The following is a 27,228-nucleotide window of genomic DNA, read 5'->3' as shown; positions in this document are numbered from 1 at the left end:
AGTCTCTAATGGTTTTCATGAGCTGAAGTAGAAAGAAAGGAAATTGGAGCATGAAACACAATCATGAAATTTGCAGAAACACAATCATTATAGATAAATCTACTGCAAAAGTTTCCTAAATTCTACATTGCAGCCAAGGTAAAAGTTAAGAGATCCTTTCCCCTCCTCTATCAAAGCAGCTGAATCGTGCTCTGTAAAACTTTCCTTTGCTCTGTCAACCTAGACTGAATCCATTGCGCTCCAGAAGCTAGCTCAGTACAATGTAAGGAACTGACAATATACTTTTCAGAGAAGATCAACTGCATATGGCAAGTCCTCTCCAGATGGCAGTAATCATACACCAACCCCACGACAGAATACACCTCTCTTCCCGTCACACAGATTTCAGCATGTTCCTGGGGTAAGGCAGTGCTGAAAGAAATCAGTTATCACCTGTGATTTGGACTCATGGCTATTTTGGCTGGTAAAAGATGCTCAGAAGCACCTGGCAATGCTGCTAAACAACTGTCTACACCAACTGTGAAGAGGGGAACCTACCATCCGCCTAAACTATGCTATAGTTCCCCTAGTTGTCTCAAAACCATTTTGAGATCCAGCAGACCATGCAAATTACATCCTAATGTCAAACCTCACATTTTGGGATAACATAACACAGAAGCTAATGAAGAACTACCTCCAAGCACACTTATCCACTAACAATATTTTCATTACCTTGCTGAATTGGGGCCTAAGAGAACTTCTAGCCAGTATTCTACTTACTATGCTGGCTCCCCCACAGGATTCTGGGTCAGTTTCAGAAAGCATTGTTAATTTTCAAAGTTCTCCATGGAACATTCCCCATGCCGTTGGCTGGAGTGCCTCTCATTCTCGGGCCGTGTTCTTGTTTGCCATCCACTTTCTTCAGGAACAATGAAGCTCTTAGCTTTATGGGGAAAGCTCATCAGATTTCTCAGGAACCGGGTTAAAACTTTCAAATGCCTTACTGGAGCCGGTAAGAATGACTACACAACTCGCTGTCTGCAGAGCAAAGAGTAACAATGACCTTTTTAGATTTATTATGCTCCTTCATGGCTTGAAGTAGCATTGAAGAGAAAAGGAAAGAGGCAGCACTGTAATTAGGGTTGGCAGAATTTGACTTTTTTCTAATTTTGATGGCTAATATGTGTTCATGAGCAGTTTTTCCATTTAAACTTTCAGTTGTGGGAAATTATGGGGGATCAGATACTGGTGGGGGGAATTAGGACAATAATTATTTAATGACAGTGGACATTGAGATTCAAAAGGTAAAGCTTTATAACCTTTAAAATACAACTTGTCAACATTACATGTTAAAATCTACAAAACAAATGTCCTTAAATCAAACTCTAATAAGTTCTCAAGCATCAGTTCTCTTACTTTGCTTATCTGTAAATTTCGAGTACTATAGATGGAAATGTTTTCTCATCAGTTTGTGTATGTACGGTGAAATCAACGTTTGTCGATTTAAAAAAAGAATCCTTCCAAGGCCTAGTTACAAGAATCTAGACAGATAGCCAATAGCTAGCATTGCCACATTGTGACCTAGGGGAAGCCACTGAACTGGTCTGTGCTTGAGTTTCCACACCTGTAGAATGAGGAGGATAATCCTTACCTGCTTCACAAAGGTGCTGTGAGGCTAAAATCATTGCTTTTTGTGCTTTGTGTTCCCCAGCTGAAAGGTGCTACAGAAGTGCAGAGTATTACTCTGACACCTAAGCTATCTATAACACCTGAAGGCGGGGTTGACCAAATTCTAACCAAACTCATTGAAGAGCCATGTGTAAAATGTAAGAGTGTGCAAATGAAATTATTACAGTCTCATCAGATAAGAACAGTCAAAAATAAAAGGGGGAAGGTTTGTTATAAAACAATTAGTATAATTTTAAAATAGGAAAAGACTTGAGTTAACACTTTCCTAGCAGTTTGTTTGCAGCGATGGCTGCTTACCCATCACATCACATCAAGCACCAGGGGGCATCAGAGACTACTAAGGGTCTCTGTCAGAACAATCTCTGGAAACAGAACTATGTGGACTCTAAACATATACTCACCTCCACTGCTAAGAAGGAGTAGGTCCCTGGAGGGAGTTGCTGGAATTCACTGTGGAAAGCTGAGGGCAGGAGACCATCAGAGGGGCAAACCTGCTGACAGCCTTCAGTTAGACAGCGAGGTATGGAAGGCTGAAGAGGCCTGAGGGCTAGAAGACCAGCAGAGTGGCTAGCTTGCTTACCTTTCCCAGGTAAAGGCTTGCAAGGTGGCTGTTCTGATGAAAGAACCCAGGGTGGTTGTTCCAATAAAAGAATAGGTAGGACTTAATGGAAAGCCCATGTACGGCAGAAGCTTCTGGAACTGGGTTTATGGAGACTGTGCACTGTACATGGGATAAATGGAGTGTGTTTTGGAACTTGTAAGGACTATTTGCACTCTGTGGAATAATACATTAGCCCTTGGTAGGTGTAATATTGGGTCCAAGAGAACTTGTGGTGGAGTCTTGAAGGAGCTTGAGAGTGGAAACTGAGGTGGTGACCGTAGTCATTATTGCACCCAGCTGCAAGAGGGTGCTCAGAGGTGAGGGGGATTATGACAATAAGTTATTTACTGGTAGATAGGTAAATGAAAGTTATAACTTCACAGGGACCTAGCAATGGTAGGGGGAATGAAAGGCAGGATAGCAAATGAAATTGTTTTGACAAATACGAACTGATACATCAAGAGGAGATACAGTGATGCATGATGAGAGATGTAATCCAGGATTGGAACTTTTTAGTTTTGAATGGAGACAAGATAGAGAAATAAACAATGAATGGTGTGAGGGAGCTACATTTGGCGTTCGTATACAAGAATGAGATATTGAAAAGCAACAAATTTAAACCTAATTAAAGGAAACAATTTTTTAGCAGTGAATAAATATGCTGTGGAACTCACTGCCATACAATGCAAGAGCTTAGTAGAGTTCAAAAAACGGTTTGACATTTTAGATGGATATGGGGAACATCCTCAGTTGCATTAGGGAGGATTAATTTTTATGATGGCATATAAACGCTTGTGCTTTATGGTATAAATCAGCCACAAACTGATAAGGGTCAGGAAGAAACTTCACCAATGAATAGTTTAGTCCATAATTGTCCACTATGAGGTTCCTTGCATTTGCTCTGAAGTATGACACTATGACATGGTACTGGACTATATGGACCTTTGTTCTAAACTGGAAAGGCTATTCTATGTCTTATTCTCTTAATTAGGAGAAATATTGATACTAAAATGCTTGTTTAGGCACAGACAAATACCCATGTCGCTAGAATCTATGGTGCATTGTTAGCTCCTCAGCTGTGTTAAATCACTGTTCAATTTGCAGATATCATAGCTGTATGGACCTGTGACCAATGAATTGCCACCCCCTCAACCAGTACTAATTCGTCAGGTATTCAGCAATACATTTTTATTTTCCAGTCAAGTACACCGCCCCACTGTAAAGTTAGACATAGCGTTTTATGATGACTCTGCCATATATTGTGTGTGTGTGTGGGGGGGGGGGACGACTCACCATTAGGCAAGCTACACATGAGTAACTGTACAATTTTATATATGGCAGCGGCTGCTATCACAGCTAAGATGAGGTTGTAGCAGTGTGTGTGTGTGTGTGTGTGTGTATATATATAAATATATAAATCAGCTCTTTGGCATTGCTCAAAGGATACATCCAACTGTACATTAATTGAGCCTCCTTTTCCTGATTGACCTCTGAATAAGATCTATATTTCAACTAGAGCTGATTCAAAATGATCAATTTTTTCACAAAAATATTAATGGAAAAATTATTCCTATTTTTTCCATATGAAAAATGTCAAGATTTTTCAGCCAGCTCTAATTTCAATGGCTACTCCAATGTACCCATTTTTCAGGATGCTGAGTAGCTTCATTGCCACAGACCCACGCTATCGTCACATTATAACTGGCTCTCAAAGCAGTCTTTGAGCATGGGCTTTCTATTGCTAAAGTTAATTTCCAGGTATCTCTGTAATATCCAGTGCTGAACATCTCTCAGCTCTTGAACGTTCCATGTGGTACCTTACATGTTCCCTTCTCTTCCTCCGCTCCCCCTGCAATGCTGGCTCCGAGAAGATCACTGACATCCACAGCCTCTGCAGTTCTCGCTTCTGCCATCTCTTGGCACTCGCTGAGACCTGTATTCAACCCCTCACTGACACTTCCTCCGCAGCTGCCATCTTTTACATCCACCTCTTCTCTCACACACCTTGCCCCTTAATATTCCCCAGAAGAGCAAGTTGGGGGTGTATGGCTTGTCTCTCAATCAAGCCATTACCAATCCTCCCTCCTCTCCGTTCAAGTTCCTTCTCCTCTCCCCCTCAATCATCTGCTCCCCTACTTTCCCAACCACCTGATTTTTGACTCCCAATTCTCTCACCTCAGTCTCTCACTCCTTCTTAGCAATTTCCACAATGAAATCTCATTTGACCCTTGGGTTCTGGCCCTCTCGTCCTCACTACCTTGTTTGACCTCCAATTGGATCAACTCTCTAACTCATCATAAGGACTGCTGCTTGTCACCAGCCAGCTCAGGTAAATACATGGTCCTTGTTACTGTTTCCCTCATCCTGAATTTTCTGATTATTTCTTATTTTCATTTTCTGTGCATTGTCTCTTTAGATTGGAAGCACTTTAGGGGTAGATACCATCTCCTGCCTGTTTTTGGCCTCTAGATAATACTGCTATACAAATAATAAGTAATCATAATAATAATATTGGTTGAACTGATTTTTTTTCAGACAGTTGTTTACACTTTATTTTGTTTTTCCTCAGATAAATGAAAATGGAATAGTCTCTTGTTTTCCTGTTATGATATTTTAGCTTCAGTGTTTTCATAGAATTGTAAATGAAAGTCTCATTTCACCATCTTTTCCAGTATATTAATGCTAACTTGCTCCACAGAATTCTTAATACACTCTCCCTAGAAAGAGGAAATTTGAGTGTAGAACATACAGTAAAAAATAATGGGGCATATAGAAGTAATAGCATCCTAGTGTAATCGGTGCAGAAAATACTAAAAGGAGATAAATTACATTAAAGCGAAACGTGTATTGACAAGGACTGACAGTATACTCGAAGGGAATGGCAGTCACCTAGTTCCATATGACCACAGGTCTAAAGGGATGGCACAGAATGATACTCATGGTCAGAAGCATATGAACAGAAAACAACAGGGTCCTTTCTGGATGGTTATTTTCTTCAGATATTACCTGTGCACAACGAAATGACAGTGTACTTCTGAAGAACGACAGCCCCTCACGCTATTATGTTTATCCTGACTTTTATAGGCAAACTATGATGCAATCCAGGCATAAATCTTTAGGGAAGTGGAGGTATTCACATAAAAGAAATGAACATATTTAAAACTGATTAAACTATATCAAACAGTTGGATTAGAGAAGGTTACAAAACAAATCTCTGTAAGAACGGAACATTCTTGTACCTGATTCACTTTGCTGTGCACTTTGTACTGTTTACACCAATGCAAAATGCTACATTTCTGATTTGATAGCATTTTGCACTGGTGAAAATAATTACACAGATGCAGAGCAATGGTAAATCAGGTCCTTCTAATTTTTTTTTATCAAAGAGATCTCCTACCTGCTCGACTATGTTGGACACACAATTCAGAGACTTGAGTTTATGGCAAGTGCAAATGTGCTAGGTAGCAGATATTTTACCTCAAGATGCAAGTAAAAGGGAACAGCAAATGTTTTAATCCAAGCACACAACTTCCATGCACTTCTGTTCCCTAGCTGATGTATCATTCAGTGATTAAGTGAGTAGGATTAATAAATGTATTTTTATATTTTAATAATTTTTAATAATAAGTCATCTGTTAGCAAATGTAACTGCTAACCAGGCTTTGTCAGCACTTACCCAGGTCTGATTTTGTATCTAAAACCAAAGAATCACAAGGCACCTAGATAACTGCAGCACTTTGGTTGTTAAACAGCTTTAGGTAAGTGATTTAATATAGTTGATGGAAATGCAGTCAGCATGGAATATACTATCTCCACAGATTTCGGCATCCTTGATTTTCAGAATTTCATTTCTGTGGAATAGCATTGTGAAATGATCCATGTGGGAAAATAAACTGGAACTCTTTTGGGAGCTTCTCCATGGACTTCAGGGGGAGTTGGGTTTAGCCCTTTTTCAGTTTAACCAGAAAGCAAAAAGTAATGATGCACCTGTCACCAGTTCAGCACCTTTGTAAACAAAACCAAAATGCATAGGTCACATCAAACAGGAATTGGGAAGAGTCCTGGGGTGATGTAAGCAGGGTGATGCAACTTTACTGATTTCCATGGAGTTGCGGTTACATTGCCCCAGGTCTTGATCTGGCCCAAATATTGTTAACAAAACAAACAAACTTGGTGTAAAGCAGTGAAAGCTGGCCGCTTGAGTCTAGCCATTCTGTCTGGTATTGAGAGGAATCATTCATTTGGCAGGAGAACTGGATGAAGAGAATTTGATGGGTTGCATACAAGACTGGAAAAAAAACAAAAAATGAAAGGAAATATAAACAATACAGTAGTGGGGTGAGGGAAAAGGAGGAAGAGGAAACCAAGCCAGGGAAAAGTTTTGTACTGTTTTTAAACCAGCATCAATAAAGTCCCTCAAAATATTTGATTTAAGAAAAGAGGTAAAAGCAGAGGTGGATGCTGCTATCATTCATGATTGTGGCAAAAGCAGTAGTAATTGTCTGGGTCACATTCTGTAATTGCATTACAAGCAGGGCCACCTTGTGCCTCCCACCCCTAGCCCTGCGGCAGCTCCCCCTCCCCCCCCGCCCTGAGGTGCCCCCCCCACAGCGGCAGCTCCCCACCCCAGCTCACCTCTGCTCTGCCTCCTCCCCGAGCACGCCGCCCCAGCTCTAATTCTCCTCCCCTCCCAGGCTTACGGCGCCAAATAGCCGTGGGAGGCGGGAGAAGTGGAGCGGAGACCACGCGCTTGGGGAGGGGGTGTGGGAACGCTGTAAAAAATTTGGGGGACCACTTTTTGGTGCCCCCAAATCTTGGCGCCCTAGGCAACCGCCTAGTATGCCTAAATGGTAGCACCAGCCCTGATTACAAGCAATAGCAGAAGAGAGAAGAAAATGCAGCCATCTGGGCAAGACCAGCAGCAATAGTCGAAGCAGAAGTTGTGGCAGCTAGTGAATCTATAGATAGAATGTATAGATCTAAACTCCCTTGTCCATTTATTTTAGGTTCTGTGTTAGATGCTGAGATTTCTGGCACTGTCCCTGTTAAATAACATTCTTTGCCAGAAGCTTTGGTATTTCCTTCAGAATTTTCTGAAGCACTATATGTCTTCCTGCTTTGTCAGCTTTTAATGCTTCTAAACTGCCAAATAGCCTCCAAACAGAAATGTGTCTCAGTCTTTGGGATGTTCTAGTTGCTTTTTTTTCCTTAACTATATTAATACCGTTGCATGCTGTTATTGTCTCTTTTGACTCTGGGACAAAGAATTAAGTTAAACCTTCAGTGATAGCAACTTCAATCCCTTTATCAAATAAGATTATGATCACTGCTTCCCATGTTTTTCCTACATTTGTGCCCTTGATCACATCTTCTGTTACTCCCAACCGAAACTAGTATTATTTCTTTTCTAGATGACTGATGTGTATATTGAGTTAAAAGGCCACTATAAGTGATCCAATAACTAACTGCAGCCTTATTTCCTCTCCAGCCCTTCATTTAACATTCTCTATAGTCCATGCCTGAGCAGTTAGGTCTTCCATTACTACCACAGTGGCATGTGTGTATATTTCTATGCGTTCTCTTGTTCACTGTTCATCATGCTTAATCAGTACTTGATGGTACGAAATGCAACTATGAAAAAGGAAAGCATTTGTCCCATTAAATAGTCAGCTGTTCCTACAATAAAACAACCATTTAACATAGATGAACACTAACCTTTCAGTCAAAGAAGGATATATTTTCCATATGTATTTTCTTCTCTGATTACACTGGAAACAACTGTGGGTCTTTTACCCTAGGGAAGGTCAAATTTCTTCTTTCCTAAAAGGAAGTCATCATTTTCTGCCAATCCTGGCTAAACAGATGTCATCGTCTTGAGGTGTGTTCTGCATGGATCTGGGTAATTTTTGCATGATTTTTTTTCAATCAAACAATCTTTCACAACATTTTCAGGGATCTTTCTTTTCTTTTGCTCCTGTTAGTACATGTTTGTGACTGCAATTTCCATTGGAAGATTCTATTCACTTTTTCTATAGCTCATTCAGTTCATGACAGAGAGATGATTTATTGCTGACAACACAGAATTACCTTTTGTGATACTTCCTTCCCTTTAGAGATGTAATTTATTGTAGATGACTGTTTTGTGCAAGCAGACATATTTCATGAAGAAAACTCCTGTGAGCCACGTTGTGCCCAGAGTCAAGCTGATAAAAAAAAATTGATGGAAAAGTTTTCTGTCTGAAAATATAGTTTCATCAAAATTGAAACATTTCACAGGAATGTGTTGATTTCAACCAAATTTCTGGGGGAAAGGGAGAGGCTTAACAAATTGTTTTTATTTTTCTCATTTCATTTCAATAATGTCAGTGTTTTGTTTTTATTTTATCATTTAGATTGATTTCATTTTGACTTAAATTCTAAATATAAAATATTATATATTAATATAATGATTAATAGCTTATATTGCTTTCAACATTATCAAAACCATTTGATGGAATTTTGTGTTTTTTGAGAAATGTTGATATTTTTGGCTTTTCGTTCCAGTTCGGAATAACAAATTTCACAATGTCAGAATTTCCTGCACAATAGAAACTATGTTTTTCCTACCAGCTGTAGTCCTGAGGGATATGTCCTTTCCACACATGGATCTCCCCTTCTATATGGTAGCATCAGATTGCCTCCACAGCAGCATTTCTCTCTGCTCCTGAGTCTCTGAGAACTCTCAGTAGTTCTGTGGATTTCCAAGTTGAGGGAGTGAATTAGAAGTGACAGAGATGGGCGGGGATGTACATTTGTCCCCTCTGCACACAGCACATGGGGCTCGATCCAAAGCCCACTGGAGTCAGAGGATCTTTTCATTGGCTTAAGTGGCTTTTGGAATAGCTCCTTATAGAGGGGAAAAGCCAGAAGCCGTGTTAAAGGACTCCATAACAGCAGAGTCCATTTTATGCTGGGGAACAAGAGCAAGCACCAGCTAGGCAGTCCCCAGCAATCTAGGTCTGATATACCAGGGAGTAAGGGCAGACATGCAAGTTGGCCAGAGCAGCAGAGGCACAGGGCATGTTAATGGCTCCATGGGCTGAGCAGATCCCCATCAATCTTCACTCTTGTGTTTATGGGGTGAAACCATGGTTACTTTTGAGTGGGAGGAAACTCCACAAAGGCAATCTTCTAGAGCTTCTTGGCTTCTACTTAAGGCAGACTCAGGTCTTTTGTTAACATAATGTTTTGTAAACATAAGTCAAGAAATTCTGTTTCTCAAAGTAACCTAAACTTGATTCTCGTCTGCTTTCATAATGTTTTGAATTACTGTGTGTGCCATTACTTTAATGACTCGATGTGCACTGCTTAATCTGTTACCCTATTTGCACAGTGGCAGTGTTACAAGTGCAGTGGGTACCATAATTTTAAATTTTCTGATTTTGGTATGCATCAGTACAGTTTTCTGCATTTAGTTTCTTTTTCACTGAGCATGGTTATTTGAGTGGGCTGAGATTCTGAACTTGTTTTTAATTCAAAATCATATTTTTCACTGAAAATCATATTTTTTTCCATGCAGATAATTCAAATATGAGGGCTTTTTACCCCAAAAGTATTTGCCATTGGGTTGACAACAAGCCTGAAACACTTTAAATCGGGCAGTGTGTGTTTTTTAAAATTTAAAGTGATATATTTTCAAAAGTTATAAGCACCTGGAAAAAAGTTTGTCTTCTGAACCATAACGATCATGATATCATAGCAATACTATAATAGTGCCTTATTCTACAAAGATACCTAAATATGCATTACAAAAGTTGTGCAATAATTTAATATGATGTAGTGTCTGGTGCCAAGCTTAAGAGCTGAAAACCTGAGAAAAATTAATCAGTTTTATGAGCAATCTTTTAACTAGTCACTTTGTCTTGGTGTGCTTTAGTACACTGTGAAATGAAGTAATATAATGGTGACAGTTTTTCTAGGTTCCACAAAAGGACAGTTTTCTCTGCAGCTCATCAGGACTGCTACCTGTATTTTGTGCAAAATATATTCCTTTTTTGCACACATTTTCTTATGATACATGCCCAAATAGTTTAATTACTTTGACTGTTGCTTGGATACATCTGCCTAGAATGTCAATTACAAGGCGATTTCTGTTATCTTTACTCCTTGTTCTGCCTCTTCTCTTAAAACACGGAGGGCCAAATTCTTCTTTGAAGGGAGGTGTGGACCCCTTTGGGGAAATCTTAGACATAGTCTCTGACCCCCAGGTTGAAAACCATTGTCCTAGTGCATTGGAGCCGACCACATTGAAGTCTTCAATCCGCTGATTGATATGCTGGCATTCCACTGACATAATATATTTCTTTCTCCCTTATGTTTCCTGTTCACATCAGAAAATGTAAGCATACATGGCGTATCTGTTGATATGTTATTGTAGGAGCTGCTGGTATATTTTTTCCTACTTACCACTGAAACACTGTGAATATCCATTATTACTATGAAGTCACCATCCTTAAGGGGGTCAGACTAGATAATCATAATGATCCCTTCTGACCTTAAAGTCTATGAAAAACAGCTGCTGTCACCAGGACACCATCTAGCCCTTACCTTTCTCACAAGTGTTTCTATCCATAGCACCCAAGGTTTTCAGTGTCTTGGAGCCATTGGTTTTATTTTGCAGTTATATAATTTAATAATTAATGAGTGTCCAGAGTTTGGTGACCAAAAACATTTTTTTTCTGGATTCTTACTGTCACCACTCAGACACACACAAGGCAATGATTTGTCTGAGATAAAGGTTTATTAAAGCAAAAGTATAAGAATAAAGGGAGAATAGTTCATCCAATCATGACTCATTCATTTATTCAAATTCACAGAGCTTACTGTTACTGGCAAATACTGGTTTCTCTTTCTGTGCTGAAGGCAGGCAGAGTAAGAATGCAGGTTCATGACACTCATTACATCCATGTAATATAAACAAAAGATAAGAACTGCTGTATAAGCCAGATGTGTTTTTAATTCTGTTCTGCAAGATTATTCACACTAAGCAGAAGATTTTAAGATGCATTCTTTGGCACAGATCACTTTTTCAAGAACATGTCCTTTTAGCTGATTAAATTTCTTTAACAAAATGTTTCTTTAATTTTAAGAATCACCTTCAGCCTTTGTTTAATGCTTTAGTCAAAGTTAGACTAGTATTCTTTTCTCCTTCTTATGAGGAATTTTTTCATTCAATATTTGTTAGGGTCCCTCAGGTTGTTCACAGATGTTACAGGAAAAAGTAGGTTCATTATTTAGAAACATTGCTTTCATTAGCAGGGCTTTCCCTTTTAATTCTAATCTTGCTATATGAAGGTTTAGCACATAGGTTGAGTATCGTTGTGATGGAAGATAGTGGGAAAGAGAGAGTGAGATTTGTTCTGATAGACATTAAACATCTTTGATGGGAGCTTTCATCACTTGTTCACGTTTGTATTTAACATTTTCCCCAAATTAAATGCTCCCGGACTATCAGTTGATTCCAGTTCAGATAAGATTCGTATGGCCCAAGGAATTGCTTTTGCATTCTCTCAGATAATTGTCCATCTGTTTCTCTTCATCCTTCTTCTATAATCTCTCTACCAGCAGTTTCAGATATGATGCCCTTTTCCCTAAAAGAAGTTAGTTATGCGCCACTTTCTTTGAGGTAGTTTGTGCATTTTTTAAAAGCTTCTATCATTGTTTTTTATTCTTTCTTTTGAAGTGTAGGATTTTAGCTTGAGATTAAGTTTTGTCTCACAACTTATGCTGCCTTTTCAGCTTTATTTTTCATTGTTTTAGATCATCCTATGATAGCTAATTTCTGCACTGAACTAGACAATTGTCCATGTATTGGATAATATCAAGATTATAAAACAAACTCAATTTTATTTGTTCTCTATTTTTGGGAATTTCCTGTCCTTTTCATTTTACGATCCTCCTCCTTTTTTATTTCCAAGACTAGAGCTGATCAAACACAAAGTTATTCACAAGTATGTTTATGAATCGAGGCAGTGAGTTCAATTTGCTATTACTTTTTTGAAGCATGTTGTTCACTGTTCATGAGTATTTGTACAGCTGCCTGGTATTTTAAAGTCTCTCAAATTTTAGAAGATATGATTATTCATCCAAAAATCCATACCAGAAATGTATTTACTCTTCAGTATTTGCCAATTGTTAGTTTCTTCTTTGAAAAGTTTCTAACATCCAGTCAGGAAAATAGAAACGGTACCATATGAATTAAGTCACCAATTGCACACCATGAATAGTCTGTGATCTGTTCACAAACAACACAGAAAGTTGGGATTTTCCAAAATACGCTATTTGGTGAATACTTATGAGCAATGAAGACATTCATAGAAATCAGGTTCTGATCACAAATGATTCTTGAGCAGGAAAAAAGGCTACATTTGCAACATAAGAACGGCCATACTGGGTCAGACCAAAGGTCCATTAAGCCCAGTATCCTATCCTCTGACAGTGGCCAATGGCAGGTGCCCCAAAGGGAATGAACAGATAGGTTATCATCAAGTGATCCATGCCCTGTCACCCAATCCCAGCTTCTGGCAAACAGAGGCTAGGGACACCATCCCTGCCCATCCTGGCTAATAGCCATTGATGGACCTATCTTCCATGAATCTATCTAGCTCCCTTTTGAACCCCGCTATAGTATTGGCCTTCAGAACGCCCTCTGGCAAGGAGGTTGACAGTGCGTTGCGTGAAAAAATACTTTCTTGTGTTTGTTTTAAACCCGCTACCTATTAATTTCATTTGGTGTCCCCTTGTTCTTGTATTATGAGAAGGAGTAAATAACACTTCCTTTTTTACTTTCTCTATACCACTCATGATTTTCATAAAATATCAGGATTGGAAGGGACCTCAGGAGGTCATCTAGTCCAACACCCTGCTCAAAGCAGGACCAATCCCCAAACAGATTTTTGCCCCAGATCCCTAAATGACCCCCTCAAGGACTGAACTCACAACCCTGGGTTTAGCAGGCATAGACCTCTATCATATCCCCCCCTTAGTCGCCTCTTTTCCAAGCTGAAAAGTCCCAGTCTTATTAATCTCTCCTCATACGGAAGCCTATACCCCTAAGCATTTTTGTTGCCCTTTTCTGAACCTTTTCCAATTCCAATATATCTTTTTTGAGATGGGGCGACCACATCTGCACGCAGTATTCAAGCTATGGGCGTACCATGGATTTATATAGAAGCAATATGATATTTTCTGTCTTTTTATCTATCCCTTTCTTGATGATTCCCAACATTCTGTTCGCTTTTTTGACTGCCACTGCACATTGAGTGGATGATTTCAGGGAACTATCCACAATGACTCCAAGATCTTTTTCTTGAGCGGTAACAGCTAATTTAGACCCCATCACTGTATATGTACAGTTAGGATTATGTTTTCCAGTGTGCATTACTTTGCATTTATCAACATTAAATTTCATCTGCCATTTTGTTGCCCAGTCACTCAGTTTTGTGAGATCCTTTTGTAGTTCTTCGCAGTCTGCCTGGGACTTAACTTAAAATTTTGCCACCTCACTGTTTACCACTTTTTCCAGATCGCTTATGAATATGTTAAATAGGACCGGGCCCAGTACAGATCCCTTGGGGACACCACTATTTACCTTTCTCCATTCTGAAAACTGACCATTTATTCCTACCCTTTGTTTCCTATCTTTTAACCAGTTACCAATCCATGAGAGAACCTTCCCTCTTAACCCATGACTGCTTATTTTGCTTCAGAGCCTTTGGTGAGGGAGCTTGTCAAAGGCTTTCTGAAAATCTAAATACACTATATGCACTGGATCTCCTTTGTCTGCATGCTTGTTCACCCCCTCAAAGAATTCTAGTAGATTGACGAGGCATGATTTCCCTTTACAAAAACCATGTTGACTGTTTCCAAAAAATTATGTTAATCTATGTGTCTGACAATTTTGTTCTTTACAATAATTTCAACCTATTTGCCCGGTACTGAAGTGAGGCTTACTGACTTGTAGCTGCCAGGGTCACCTCTGGAGCCCTTTTTAAAAATTGGGGTCACATTAGCTATCCTCTAGTCATTTGGTACAGAAGTTGATTTAAATGATAGGTTATAGATGACAGTTAGTAGTCCTGCAATTTCACATTTGAGTTCCTTCAGAACTCTTGGGTGAACACCATCAGGTCCTTGAGACATATTACTGTTTAGTTTATCACTTTGTTCCAAAACCTCCTCTAATGACACCTCAATTTGGGACAATTCCTCTGATCTGTCACCCAAAAAGAATGGCTCAGGTTTGGGAATCTCCTTCACATTCTCAACAGGGAAGACCAATGCAAAGAATTCATTTAGTTTTTCCACAATGGCCTTATCGTCTTTGAGTGCTCCTTCAGCATCTCAATCCTCCAGTGGCCCTACTGGTTGTTTAGCAGGCTTTCTGCTTCTGATGTATTTAAAAAAAAAATTGCTATTACTTTTCGAGTCTTTGGCTAGCTGTTCTTCAAATTCCTTTTTGGTCTTTCTAATTATATTTTTTACACTTCATTTGCCAGAGTTTATACTCTTTTCTATTTTCCTCACTAGGATTTATCTTCCACGTTTTAAAGGATGCCGTTTGTCCTCTCACTGCTTCTTTTACTTTGTTGTTTAACCATGGTGGCTCTTTTTTGGATCTCTTAGTATGTTTTTTAAATTGGGGTATGCATTTAAGTTGAGCCTCTATTATGGTGTCTTTAAAAAGTTTCCACGCAGCTTGCAGGGATTTTACTTTTGGTACTGTATCTTTTACTTTCTGTTTCACTAACCTCCTCATTTTTGTGTAATTCCCCTTTCTGAAATACAATGCTACAGTGTTGGGCCGCTGTGGAGTTTTCCCTGCCACAGAGATGTTAAATTTAATTATATTATGGTCATTATTACCAAGTGGTCCAGCTATAGTCACGTTTTGGACCTGATTCTGTGCTTCACTTAGGACTAAATCAAGAATTGCCTCTCCTCTTGTGGGTTCCAGGACTAGCTGCTCCAAGAAGCAGTCATTTAAGATGTCAAGAAACTTATCTCTGCATCCCGTCCTGAGGTGACATGTACCCAATCAATATGGGGATAGTTGAAATCCCCCATTATTATTATTGAGTTTTTTATTTTAATAGCCTCTCTAATCTCCCTGAGCATTTCAGAGTCACTAACACCATCCTGGTCTGTAATATAGCCCTACTGCTATATTCTTATTTTTCAAGCATGGAATTACTATCCATAGAGATTCTATAGTACAATTTAGTTCATTTAAGATTTTTACTTCATTTGATTCTACGCTTTCTTTCACATATAGTGCCACTCTCCCAGCAGCACAACCTGTTCTGTCCTTCCAATATATTTTGTACCCTGGTATTACTGTGTCCCATTGATTATCCTAATTCCACCAGGATTCTGTGATGCCTATTACATCAATATCCTCATTTAATACTCGGCACTCTAGTTCACCCATCTTATTATTTAGGCTTCTAGCATTGGTATATAAGCATTTAAAAAACTTGTCATTTTTTGGCTGTCCCCTATTGCATGACATAATTGAATGGGACTTTTTTTCATTTGACTGTTTCTTATCAGATCCTCCCTGTATTTTACCATTTTCCATCCTCTCCTCCTTATTAGGGCATAGGGAATCTCCATTTATAGATCCTCCCCTAAGGGATGTCCGAACCACATGCTCCACCGCACCTGTCGGCTTTCCCCCAGCCCTTAGTTTAAAAACTGTTCTACGACCTTTTTAATTTTAAGCGCCAGCAATCTGGTTCCGTTTTGGTTTAGGTGGAGCCCATGCTTCCTGTATAGGCTCCCCCTCTCCCAAAAGCTTCCCCACTTCCTAATAAATCTAAACCCCTCCTCCCTACACCATCATCTCATCCACGCATTGAGACCTGCAGTTCTGCTTGTCTAACTGGCCCTGTGCGTGAACTGGAAGCATTTCAGAGAATGCTACCATGGAGGTCCTGAACTTCAATCTCTTACCTCGCAGCCTAAATTTGGCCTCCAAGACCTCTCTCCATATCATATTTTCATGTAATGAATAATGTGACCAGTTCTATAAACCCTCTTATCAGTTGTCTTTTGCCTCCTAGCCTTTTTCAGTCAGCTTTCCCACAATGACAGAAAAATTGATTGTATTTCAGAGCTAAACCTTCATAATCTACTTCCATTTTAACTGAATGACTGTTCCAGCCAACAGTATCCTACATGTTCTTTCCTCATGGTACATATAATTCCCATCTTTAATATAATTAACTCCTAATTCACGCTTGAATCCAGTGACGTGAACATCCTCTACTTACCCATTTACAGCCCTTTGCACTGTACCAGGGTCAAGAGAGCAGTGTGGAACATTAAGTCTGCCTGCCATTGATGTGACAAGCATAGCCACACTCCATATAAGACAGGTAGTGGATGTGTTGCTCGGAAATGTAATTGTGGTCATTGGATCTACATAAATATTGTTGGTCAGAAGATCACACTAGAGTGTTGTAGGCTACTCTTTTGCTCCCTGTACTATAGTGCATTGGAACATGTTGGGTCTTTCCCTCAACGCAGCTGTGCTGTAGTGCATTTTCATGTGGGCTAAGCCCTTGCTTGCTTTTTCGGACTAGGTTTAATAATAAGAAAAAAACAGGAAGCTGACAAGTACAGACCACCTGTCAGATGGTCTATCTAACCTGCAACTTAGCATTTTGCTTAGCGTGGCAACTGACTCCTTTAAAAATGCATGCAAAGATATGTCTGCAGTTGGTAGACTGAACTGCAGGGAGCTAGTGCTACATCAAAGAAATTGAATTTTTTTTAACAGTCCCAAAATAATATTATACACTGGAAAATAACTGAATTTATTATGCCACGCAGTCTTAAGAAAGAGTATGTGTGTATGTATATTAGTTACTATATACAATTTACATACTCATGTTTGTTCATTGTAAAGAAAGTACAATGTAGCAATTACTATGTTTATTTTATTCTTTTTAGAGTTAGAACAATTTACCTAGGTGAACAAAAATCCTTTAAAACTGCAAACCTTTGGCTAAATCTTATTTTATATAAGACACTAGTGAGTTTCTGGCTAGAACAATATTCCCTTATGTGGGATAATACTACTAACATGTTTCATTTGCCAATAGTTGGCTTTTTCAAGATTTTTGAAATCACACTTGACAAAAATAGTTGGCAAGGGCATTTCTGACTTTCAGCTCTTTAAATATTGGCAAACAGATAACATTTACAGTTGTCTTGGAGTGTTCATAAAATTTTTTACTTAAGCAGAAACACTGGCATTCCAGTATATAACAGCTGCTTTGTTTAACACTGGCATGATGATCAAGTGGTCTGAAGCATTAGGCTTATTCTGTGTGCATGAGTAAAAAAACCTTTATACCTTTGTACCAGGTGTTTTGATTCTAACTGATGACAGTAAAAGGAATATAGAGAGTTCAGAGGGAAGGGACAGACTCCTTAGCACTGACTCTGTGTTTGGGTGTACTGTAGGGAGTGGTGTGGAGAGGATAGGAAGATTCTCCTTTACTCCTCATGCAAGCGTTTGACGAGAACCCTCTGTAGAACTTAAAAGTGCTCATAGCAACGTCCAGCTCCTTCATCAGCCTGGGTAGGGACTGCTGTCCCTAAGGGGAGCATGGTCTGACAGCTGGGGTGATCCTGCAGCTGCCTACTACATACGCGGTGGTGTGTACAAGTGGTACACTAGTTTCCCTTCACCTTGACCACTCAGAATTTTATCACTAGTTGGATCTGAGGAACAGAGGACAGTTAAGCTAGCTGGAACACCCACAGAAAAACCCACCGGCAGCCCCCTGATCAGTTCCTCCCCGTTCCCCCCCAGCGCCTCCCACCTCCTGCAGATGAGCTGTTCAGTGGCATACATGAGGCATTTAGGGGGAGAGGGAGGAGCGTGGATGGGGTGCGCTCGGAGGAGGGGACAAGGTAGGAGCAGGAAGAGGTGGGCGGGGCGGGAACAGGCAGGGTGGAATGGGGGTGGGGTGGGGAAAGGGGTGGAGTGGGGGCAGGGCCCGGGGCGGAGCAGGGGTTAAGCAACCCTAGGCAACTCATAAAGATGGCGCCTATGAAGCTAGCAGCACTATTCCCTCTAAAAGGGACTGGCCACTACGGGAATTCTAGAAACACAGTTATATGAGGAATCATGAGGGTGCTGTATCCCTAGTATTAGGGCATGATTTGGGTCTGTCTTTACAGAATCCAGGCCAGAATATACAATAAGGCTAAATTAAGAATTTGGCCTAACATCACTTATTGAAGAAAGGCTGTGCACGGTAGGTCTCAGACATACTTATCAATATCCAACTCAAATTGCAGTGGAATATTACAGATGAAAAATAACAATAATCAGTATCCCTGTATCTTTTAAAGTATTACTAATTTCTTAAATTCTGGAAGAGAACAGCCCTTGATATAATCAGCTGAAGGTATATCAGGATAATTTAATACACTATTAGTAGTAGGGCAATTGAGACTCCAAAAATTCTTTGGCTTGATTATAGATCTGTAAAATATTTTTATTTCTGGCTACACTAATTGGTAATTTATCAGAAAAATTATATTAAATTAAACTCTAATCCGTGACTAATCATCCTTTGCTAAAATTAATTCCTGTCTTTTAATTTCAGTATGAAGGGACAGATTGGGAAATAGATGTACATTTTTAAATGCTTTGGACTAATCCTGGCCCCCTGCTACAGCTGCTTTACACTAGTCAAGCTGTGCAAAGTGGTCACAGATGCAGTTGTTTGAAAATTTCCCCAACAGGGGAATCCACAGGTGGCACAGGATTGGCACGATAGCTCCAGCATGGCCTTCCATCCTGTGCCCTGGAACGAGAAATGGAGGATGGGCCAGTGGTTATAGTACTAGCCTGGAGCTTGGAAGACCTATGTTCAATTCCTTGCTCTGCCATATGCTTCCTGATTGACCAGAACAAGTCATCAAAGGCCTGGTTCACAAAGATATTGAAGCACTTAAACATGAAGGTAGGCTCCTCATGGGACTTGCAAAGTGCTTAAGCATGTTAGGTGTCTAAGGGTTTGTCTACATATCCCCACAGCACAGGCTAGGGGTGTGTGAGTTGCAGTGTTGCATTGTAACTTCCCTCTGTAGATCCTACTAGCACAAACTAAATGGTACCTAATTCACATTAACATACTCCAGTTTAATATAGACCTTGCGATAGCTGTGAGGAATATGTTTCACTTCTGCTTTGGTAAGAAGGTGAACAAAGCAGGCATCATTCTCTGGGATTGACTTGGTACAATTTATCCCATATTCAGCTTCGGAGGTATATGCAATCCAGTTAACTTTGTGGAAATTCCAGCACTATTTCAGCATTGATTCAATCAGCAGAACTCCAAAGCAAACCTGCAGAATAGTGGGATGCTGATGGCTACAGGACAGTGTCCAAAGACTGCTTGTGAAGCTTGCAAAGGAACACCACTACAGTCTTTAATCAGAAAGTAAAGTTCCAGGTTCAGGGTTCCATCTGGCCAAGCAAAAAGTCCCTTGTTGTTTAAGTTCAAAAAGAAGGTGGACATCTGTGAACAAGGCCCAGTCTGTGAGTTGCTCACCAGCTGCATCATTTCTGCTATATCCCATTGGAAATGGTGGCTCTGAGAGACACCTAGGTACGTGGCTGGGTGGATAAAAGATGGTAATGTGGGCTTTGGCCATTTGAGATTTGGAGGTTTGAAGACGTTTGTTATGGGCAGTTATACAGTGTTTACCACAACAACAGAGATTCCCATAGTCTTGGATTCCTCCGGGACTGAGACATCTTTAACACTGTGCCTGATGCTCATGGAGGCTATTAGTTCATAGCTATGAATTTTGTGTCTTGTAGCTTGCTCATAGTCTGCAGCGTGAGTTTCTTGAGAGCAGCAACGTTAGTGCTGTTCACCTTGACATTAGTAGCATGTGACGACAGGCCTCCCATATTGAGTTGGTACATACAAAGAGTTGGTCCGGTGGTTCTTTGGTGATATCCCAGACACAGACTCTAAACAAATTTTGCGTTGCTAATCTTACTGGGAGATTAACAAATCGATGTCCATTAGCCTGTTGAGGACATTAATTACAAGCGCACCACGCAAAGATTGTCATCTTGCCCCTTTAGCTCACAATCTAAGATTTAGGCAAAATATAACAGATGAATAAACAGACAAACAAAAATGGGGAAGGAAGGACAAAGTTGTAGAAGAGGAAAAAATTGTGTAGGCAAAAATTAATCATAACACTGTTCTCAGTAGCCACAACTAGTTGTCAGGCTATACAAATAATGTAAAAATAACCAACTTCTCTTGGACTCAAAATATTGGGACTGTCGCTATAAAATTGGGACATCTGGTCACTCTACCATTGGGGTATATTGAAGTATGCTTGGTGGACAATCGAAGATACACACAATTGCCAAAATTCACTCAAGTAAGGTGACCTTCTCCACCATTTAAGCCCCACATAAAGGATTGAGCATGGGGTCTCATGGAAAGCGTTGGGCTGGAATCAGAAGGGATGCTGTATCTGTCCTGGACATACAGTTCCCATGTTCAAAGAGCAGAAAGAACAACCAATTTTATATTCATCAGTTTATTTTGTTTTAATTTTCCTATCCCTGCTTAGTCCAAGTCAACTCCGTGTACCACATGTAAGTTCATAACAGCTCTATAATCTCTGAATTCCCCCTAGTACTTAAGGTTATGTCTGTTTTGGTATTTGAAACTCACCTTCCTCATTTGCAACACTTTATGTATAGATTTTCTTCAGTTATGCATATTGCTTAAATTGTTATGTAACAAATTTGTTTCCCTGGATTTTATGGTGTTTGTGTGCACAATTTGAATAACCCAAATAAGTTTTTAGCAGCAGGTAATAATGGTGAGGAAACATTTTAGCAGTACACACTATATTCTCAGCCACAGGAGTATCAAAATCATAAGCACAGGCATTCAGATGTTATGTCACAAGCTTCTTGAATAGAATTGGGTAAATAATTATTTTCTATCTCTAATTTTCTATGAACAGCTTTAATATGTTCATTATCTGAAATATTTGACTAATTTCTGCAAATAGTACAAATTTGATCTGTATGTTCAATGTTCAAAATTGAGATTCTGTTGATTAGTTCTTATTAGAATCATATAGGAGACATGGTATGATTCTGTTCCCTAAGTAGATGAGCATACCTTTCAGAATAAAGTTATTGGTGTAAATACAACTTCACTTGCTCTGTGAATATTCATTGTTCATCATTTCATAGAGCATTTGCAGGAAGCAGGCACATGAGTTATGAGCAGTTAGAATATTTACTTTAAAAATTTAAATGCCTATTCCCCCCAAAAAGTCTGTAGTGTTTATATTAGTCTACTAAGTAGAGCTACAGCAGGAAAAACACTTCTGTACTACAGTGATTGGCACTAAATAAATACCTCATTGTAAAAGAGAGCTGAAATAGACAGAAAGAAGTTCCCAACAGCAACAAAGACTTTAACAAAAACACACATACCATGGCAGTGGAAAACAAATTGCCAGCTATTGTAAATCCTATTATTTTCTCAATGCGTCTAAATACTGTACTGCCAGGACTCCCACTGACATTACCAGGGTGGAAATAGAATATTATTGTGAACATATTTTCAAAATACTACAGAAGCCAATGGAGTCAAAGTAATTTTCCATGGCATATGTAACATAAACCTAGGAAGCTTTCACCATACTTTTGATGTCAAAAGGTATAACTTTACTTGACCTCTGAAGTCTGTGTATAGTGCCTAGCATAATGTGGGCCTGATTCTTCACTGGGGCATTTTGTGTTGCCACAATACCAATGAATAAATAATAAAAAGTAACTATGACTAATACATTCTCTGCTTTAGCTAGCATTTTTACAGTCCCCATGCTGAGTTTCATTTGGCGCACACAGGCAGCTACAGTTTTGACATGTCTTAATTTCTTCTTTATTATGAGATTTTTACATAAGACATGCTGTGAGGAGATGTGACGAGTCACAGTTGATCATCAAGTCATGCTTTTCATATCTCACAAATGAAGGGTTGAAGATAATTGTAAGCCAGTTATCTGGGATTCAAATCAGGCAGTCCTTGGCAAGGCAATCAATGGAAGCAATATTTGTCAGGAAGGCCCATAGAGAGAAAGGGTTGTGCCCAAATTAGGAGTTTTTATTAAAATACTTTACTTCTTTTAACTAAAGATACTGTTTTATGTATATTCACTATCACTCAGAGGTGAGGTCCTCATGTATTTCACTCTTTTGCTCTGTAGTTATGCTGCAGAAGGTTTGGTCATAGTGTATAAGAGATCTGATACAGGCAGGAAAAACAAGAGGTAGCTTTTTGCTATTTATAGTTGTTATGAGAAATTCACCTTCACCATTATTCCAGTGCTTCACTTGCAGCTCTAGCACTCCATGGAAAACAGTCTCTTGCCAATACACCAGCCGTAACATCTCCAACTTGTCAGTAGAACTTTCACATTTCTTCAGGTTGTTTAAGTTCCACAGTGAGGTTAATTTTTAAATTTGTCACCATGAACTAGATTTTCAAACCATCAGAAACTGCTCACAAAAATGCACACACAATCTTTTGGGAAATGGCGGCAGTTCATATGCAGTTTGAATATTTGCACATGTAAATGATCAGTAAGCTGTGTAACTGGCAACTTATACTACCTTTCAAATAGAATTATATTACATGCATATGAAGATTGGAGGTAAAATCCTGGACCTACTGAAGATGATAGGAGTTCTATAGGGCCAAGATTTTATCCTAGTTGTGTAGTGTGCATACTTTTTTTTTCATGCAGCCTTATGCTTCTGAGCTTTAATAAAATCTGATTTTCTATGTATAATACAAATTCTGTCACATACTCACATCATGAAACAGTGCTAGTTTCACAGTGGTCACAATGCAAATTTCTCAATGTATATCTCAAATTTCACAACATGTATATATAATTTCCACAGTGTTTAATGCAGCTCCCCCAACACACTTGAGTAAAATGCAGATTTTAAGATATGCATGCTCCATAAATAACAGAGCATTGAATGCAAACTTCATAGCGTACAAGATTTTAAAAAACCCACACTGTGCAATACTTTTTAACCTGTGACACACAGCCCATTCCATATGGAACACAAATTTTGCAGTGTAAATTCCATGCTGCATGCAATATGAATTACAGACTATACAAATGATTCAACTGTTAAGCATATGTCTAGTTTTCTAATGTTATTGTGGCTACAATGAACATGGGTGAAACATAAATTCCATATCACGCGTTACATATTTCACAATGTACAGATTATGTAGCTTCCAGAAAACTGGCATAGAAAACGAATATCAGAGCATGTAATATTAAATTTCTAGCTTCAATGTGAATTTCAGAGTGAGTAAGACAAAATGGACCATACATTTGTATGTGGGATGTAAATTGCACAATACAGATTCTGAAACACACAGTGCATCTTTTGAATAAAATTTTTACAAGATATGTTTTTAAATAACAAGTCAACAAAAATACAAGAGTCACTACTAGGCCGATAAACAATTAATCAGTTCATAGATGATTCTCAAATGTTGTTTGGAATATCGAGTAAAAACCAATGTTGTACATTTAAAGACAGCTAATGTATCAAGCAAATTTCAGCAGGTTGGTAATATTGGGAACAAACAGTGCAAATTAAACAGCACACATGATGAATGATTCAAAGCATATATTCAATGCAAGTTTCCCCACACAATTTTCCAGCATGACTGTAATATAAACTTTACAGTGTATACAACACATTTAACTCAAATTCAGAATGCAAACATCACACATTGTTTTGAAGTTTTTCATATGAATGTATGTATGTGCAAAATACTTTCCAATATGTACCTAAGGACTGCCCAAACATGGGTCATGGATAGAACTGGGTGAAGTTTTTCGAACAAAACTTTTCACTGAAGAATGCAGATTTGGGTTGACTGAAACATTTTGCAAACTTGTGTCAAATTCATCAGATAGTTTTTGTTGAAGGAAAAATGCAAAAAAACCCAAGCATTTTGTCTCAATGTTTTCAAAATGGAACATTTTGATTTGAAACAACTTTACTTTGTGTTTTACATCAATTTTATTTTTACAAAAAACAAAAAAGTTAATCTCCAAAACAAAACATTTTATTTTGGGTCAAACAAAACATTATGTTCAACCCAAAATGATTTTTTTTCAGCTTTGTTTGTTGAAAAATTCAAAATAAATTTGTTTTTAGGTTGATCCAGATTTTTTTTTTTTAATTCAACCAGTAAAGCAAAAAATCACTTTGTATGTACAGGTCTGGTCATCAGCAGAATTTGAACCTTGGATTTTCAGCCCCAGAGCACAGACCTCTACTACTTGGGCTAAAAGTAATCTGTTACCTGGTAGTGGTTACATACCACACACACATTGGCTAATTTGTTATACGTACACATTTCTCTACTTACAGTGCTAATGCTACTGCACTAGTGTAGTGTAAATTTCAAAAAATACTCGATGAAATGTGCATTGCAAATATGCTGTGCAATCTGTGTTGTGCACAATTCTTTACAACTTAATGTTGATGCCATCACAAGAAATATTGTGGGCTAGGGCTGGTTGAAAAAGAGAATTACATTTTCACAAAAAAAACCAAAAATGGTTTGTCTTTGAATATTTTCTAGGTACTTTTTTTGTTTTTCAATGAAAAAATCTGAAAAAAATGAAAATTTTAGTTTTGTTTTGGATTTAAAATTTTAAAATTTAAATCCTCTGAAACCTTTAAAATTTAAGTTTTTCAGGTTATTTTACAAATCGTTGTTGATTTTGGGGAGACTTTTTCCTCATTTTAACTTTTTAAAATTCCTTCCGCCCTCCCTTCTCCGGTGGGGGCAGGGGGAATCGAAAGAAATGGGAAGAACCCTACCCAACAAACCAAATACCTTACAAAGAATTACATTAAAAAATTAATTTTCTTGATTCAACAAATTTTGTTTAGAAATTATTTTGCTGAAAAAAGTGAAATTGTGGCCAAAACAAAAAAAGAGTGGAAATATTAATAAGTTCATTGATGTTTAGGCCACAAGGGACCTTTATGATCATCTAGTCTGTTTAGATTTACCACACAGTCTTACAGAAGACTAGACATTTGAAATTTACCTTGGAGCTATGACTAGACAGCTCTTCCATTTCATGTGGGTCTACTCAGAATCCCTTACTTTTCTTATAGCTGTACCGAAATATCCAAGGGCAAAATTTGACCTACTATATTTTGGACAGGAATAGGTTTTCCTACTAGTTACAGCCTTCACCCTTGCACCCTTATCTAGGAGTTTGTTCCATGTAAATTCTAATATTTTTAGGACTGACTAGAATACTTTTTCTTCCTATCAGCCCTTTATAATATCTGAGCTGAATCAGATATTCATTAACCAACATCAACGTCAACTAAGTATATATTTTTGGTTACAATTTGGATTTGATAATGACAAAAGCAACTCCCAATGGGTGTGACAATCATGAGATAATCAGCTTTAGAGGATTAGAGGACCCCAGGGGTGTGATTAGCTCAGGTTTGCCAAACCCACCGTCATGCATTAATTTGGAGATGAGCATTTGCATTCCAACAACGTATTTTACTGGATCAGTTTGAAGACTATGACATGTTTCACTTTACTTATGAAAGACTATTCACATTTCGAAAGACAATTAGCAGCTGTTGCTAATGAAATGTGAGATAATTAAGCATGATTTGTATGGTTTACTGAAGGAGATCATTGACAGAAGTAAGGGAACATGCTAATTGTTGTTTTTAGAATTGTATTTTTCCTCACTTTTGTCAAATGTTTGACACGGTATTTTCAAGTCATTTGATTCCATACTTGACAATCTGATAACTTTTCCTTTGGTAATTAGCAATTGACAATTCTACAAGAATACTGGAACATGATCAATCTTGCATAATAAACAGAAGGGAGAAGTGAGAATAGCAACTTTTGATTAACTGAAAACATAGCTGTTGAATGCAGGCACAATTGACACACAAGCTATCTGATAGGAATTTGAAATAGTGTTACATATGTATGCACTGGTGGAATAAACTGGACATTTGATAGTTATAGTCTATCCAATCTGATGCATTTTTCTTAAATGCGCAATTACAATATTGCATAGACTTAGCCTAGCAGATGTCAAAATAACCCAGGACAATGTAAGACCTGGCCATGCAATGATAATTAAATCTGTGTCTACAGAATAAAAGGAAACCAATTCTCTATAATGATGATGTAAACAACAAAATGTATATAATTTGTTCTTGCTGTAAGATAGTTCATAATACATACGTAGTAGTTATGGACAGTAGAGACAAAAATAACCTCTTGAGGCATCCACCCCTTTTGCACAATTACTCCCTCCTTCGTGCCCATTAGTATCTCTTACACAACATGTTCTTGAATATCTCTCATGCCTTGAGCACCTTGATTGTAATCTGTCTCATCATTTTTAATTTGTGCCTCGGTCTCCCTGTCTGTAAAATGGGGGTGATAACGTTTACCCATCTGGAGCTGCTATCAACACTGATTTTACCTGTAATGGTGAAGGTACTCTGAGAAAGTGTCAAGACTGGCAAAATTTGGACCTATAATTTTCCACTGGTAGGAGCTATGTTGAAAGCTGTAGTGTTGCAGGAGTTTTTACCACCATTTTCTAAGCTGTCTACTGCTTTCAGAATTGCTACTGTTAGTGGAGCTACACTGATGCTGGATTATTAGTTTGATTTCTCCTGACGTACATGGGACTAAGAAGAGATGAGTCAGAAATGCATCTGCATTGCGTAGCCAGTGCTTGAGCTGAAAAATCCGGCTAGACATATCCAGTGCTGGATGGATTTTGGAGAAGGTACA

General features: G+C 38.6%; 2 long non-coding RNA genes across 2 annotated transcripts in view; one reads left to right on the top strand and one right to left on the bottom strand.

Moving 5' to 3' along the window:
- LOC135974358 (uncharacterized) overlaps positions 1-27,228 on the top strand; it is a 154,255-nt gene that overhangs the window by 25,770 nt on the left and 101,257 nt on the right. The gene's annotated exons all lie outside the window — the stretch shown is intronic.
- LOC112061803 (uncharacterized) lies at positions 1,348-9,325 on the bottom strand. Its single transcript, XR_002890401.3, has 3 exons — positions 8,876-9,325; positions 7,985-8,472; positions 1,348-6,557 (listed from the first exon to the last, which is right to left on the bottom strand). It is a non-coding gene; the product is annotated as an uncharacterized LOC112061803 (long non-coding RNA).

The sequence above is a fragment of the Chrysemys picta genome, chromosome 11, assembly GCF_011386835.1.
Source record: "Chrysemys picta bellii isolate R12L10 chromosome 11, ASM1138683v2, whole genome shotgun sequence".
In the NCBI taxonomy this organism is placed as follows: Eukaryota; Metazoa; Chordata; order Testudines; family Emydidae; genus Chrysemys; species Chrysemys picta.
Note: the sequence above shows the minus strand (reverse complement) of the source record. Positions and strands in the feature narration are given on the sequence as shown.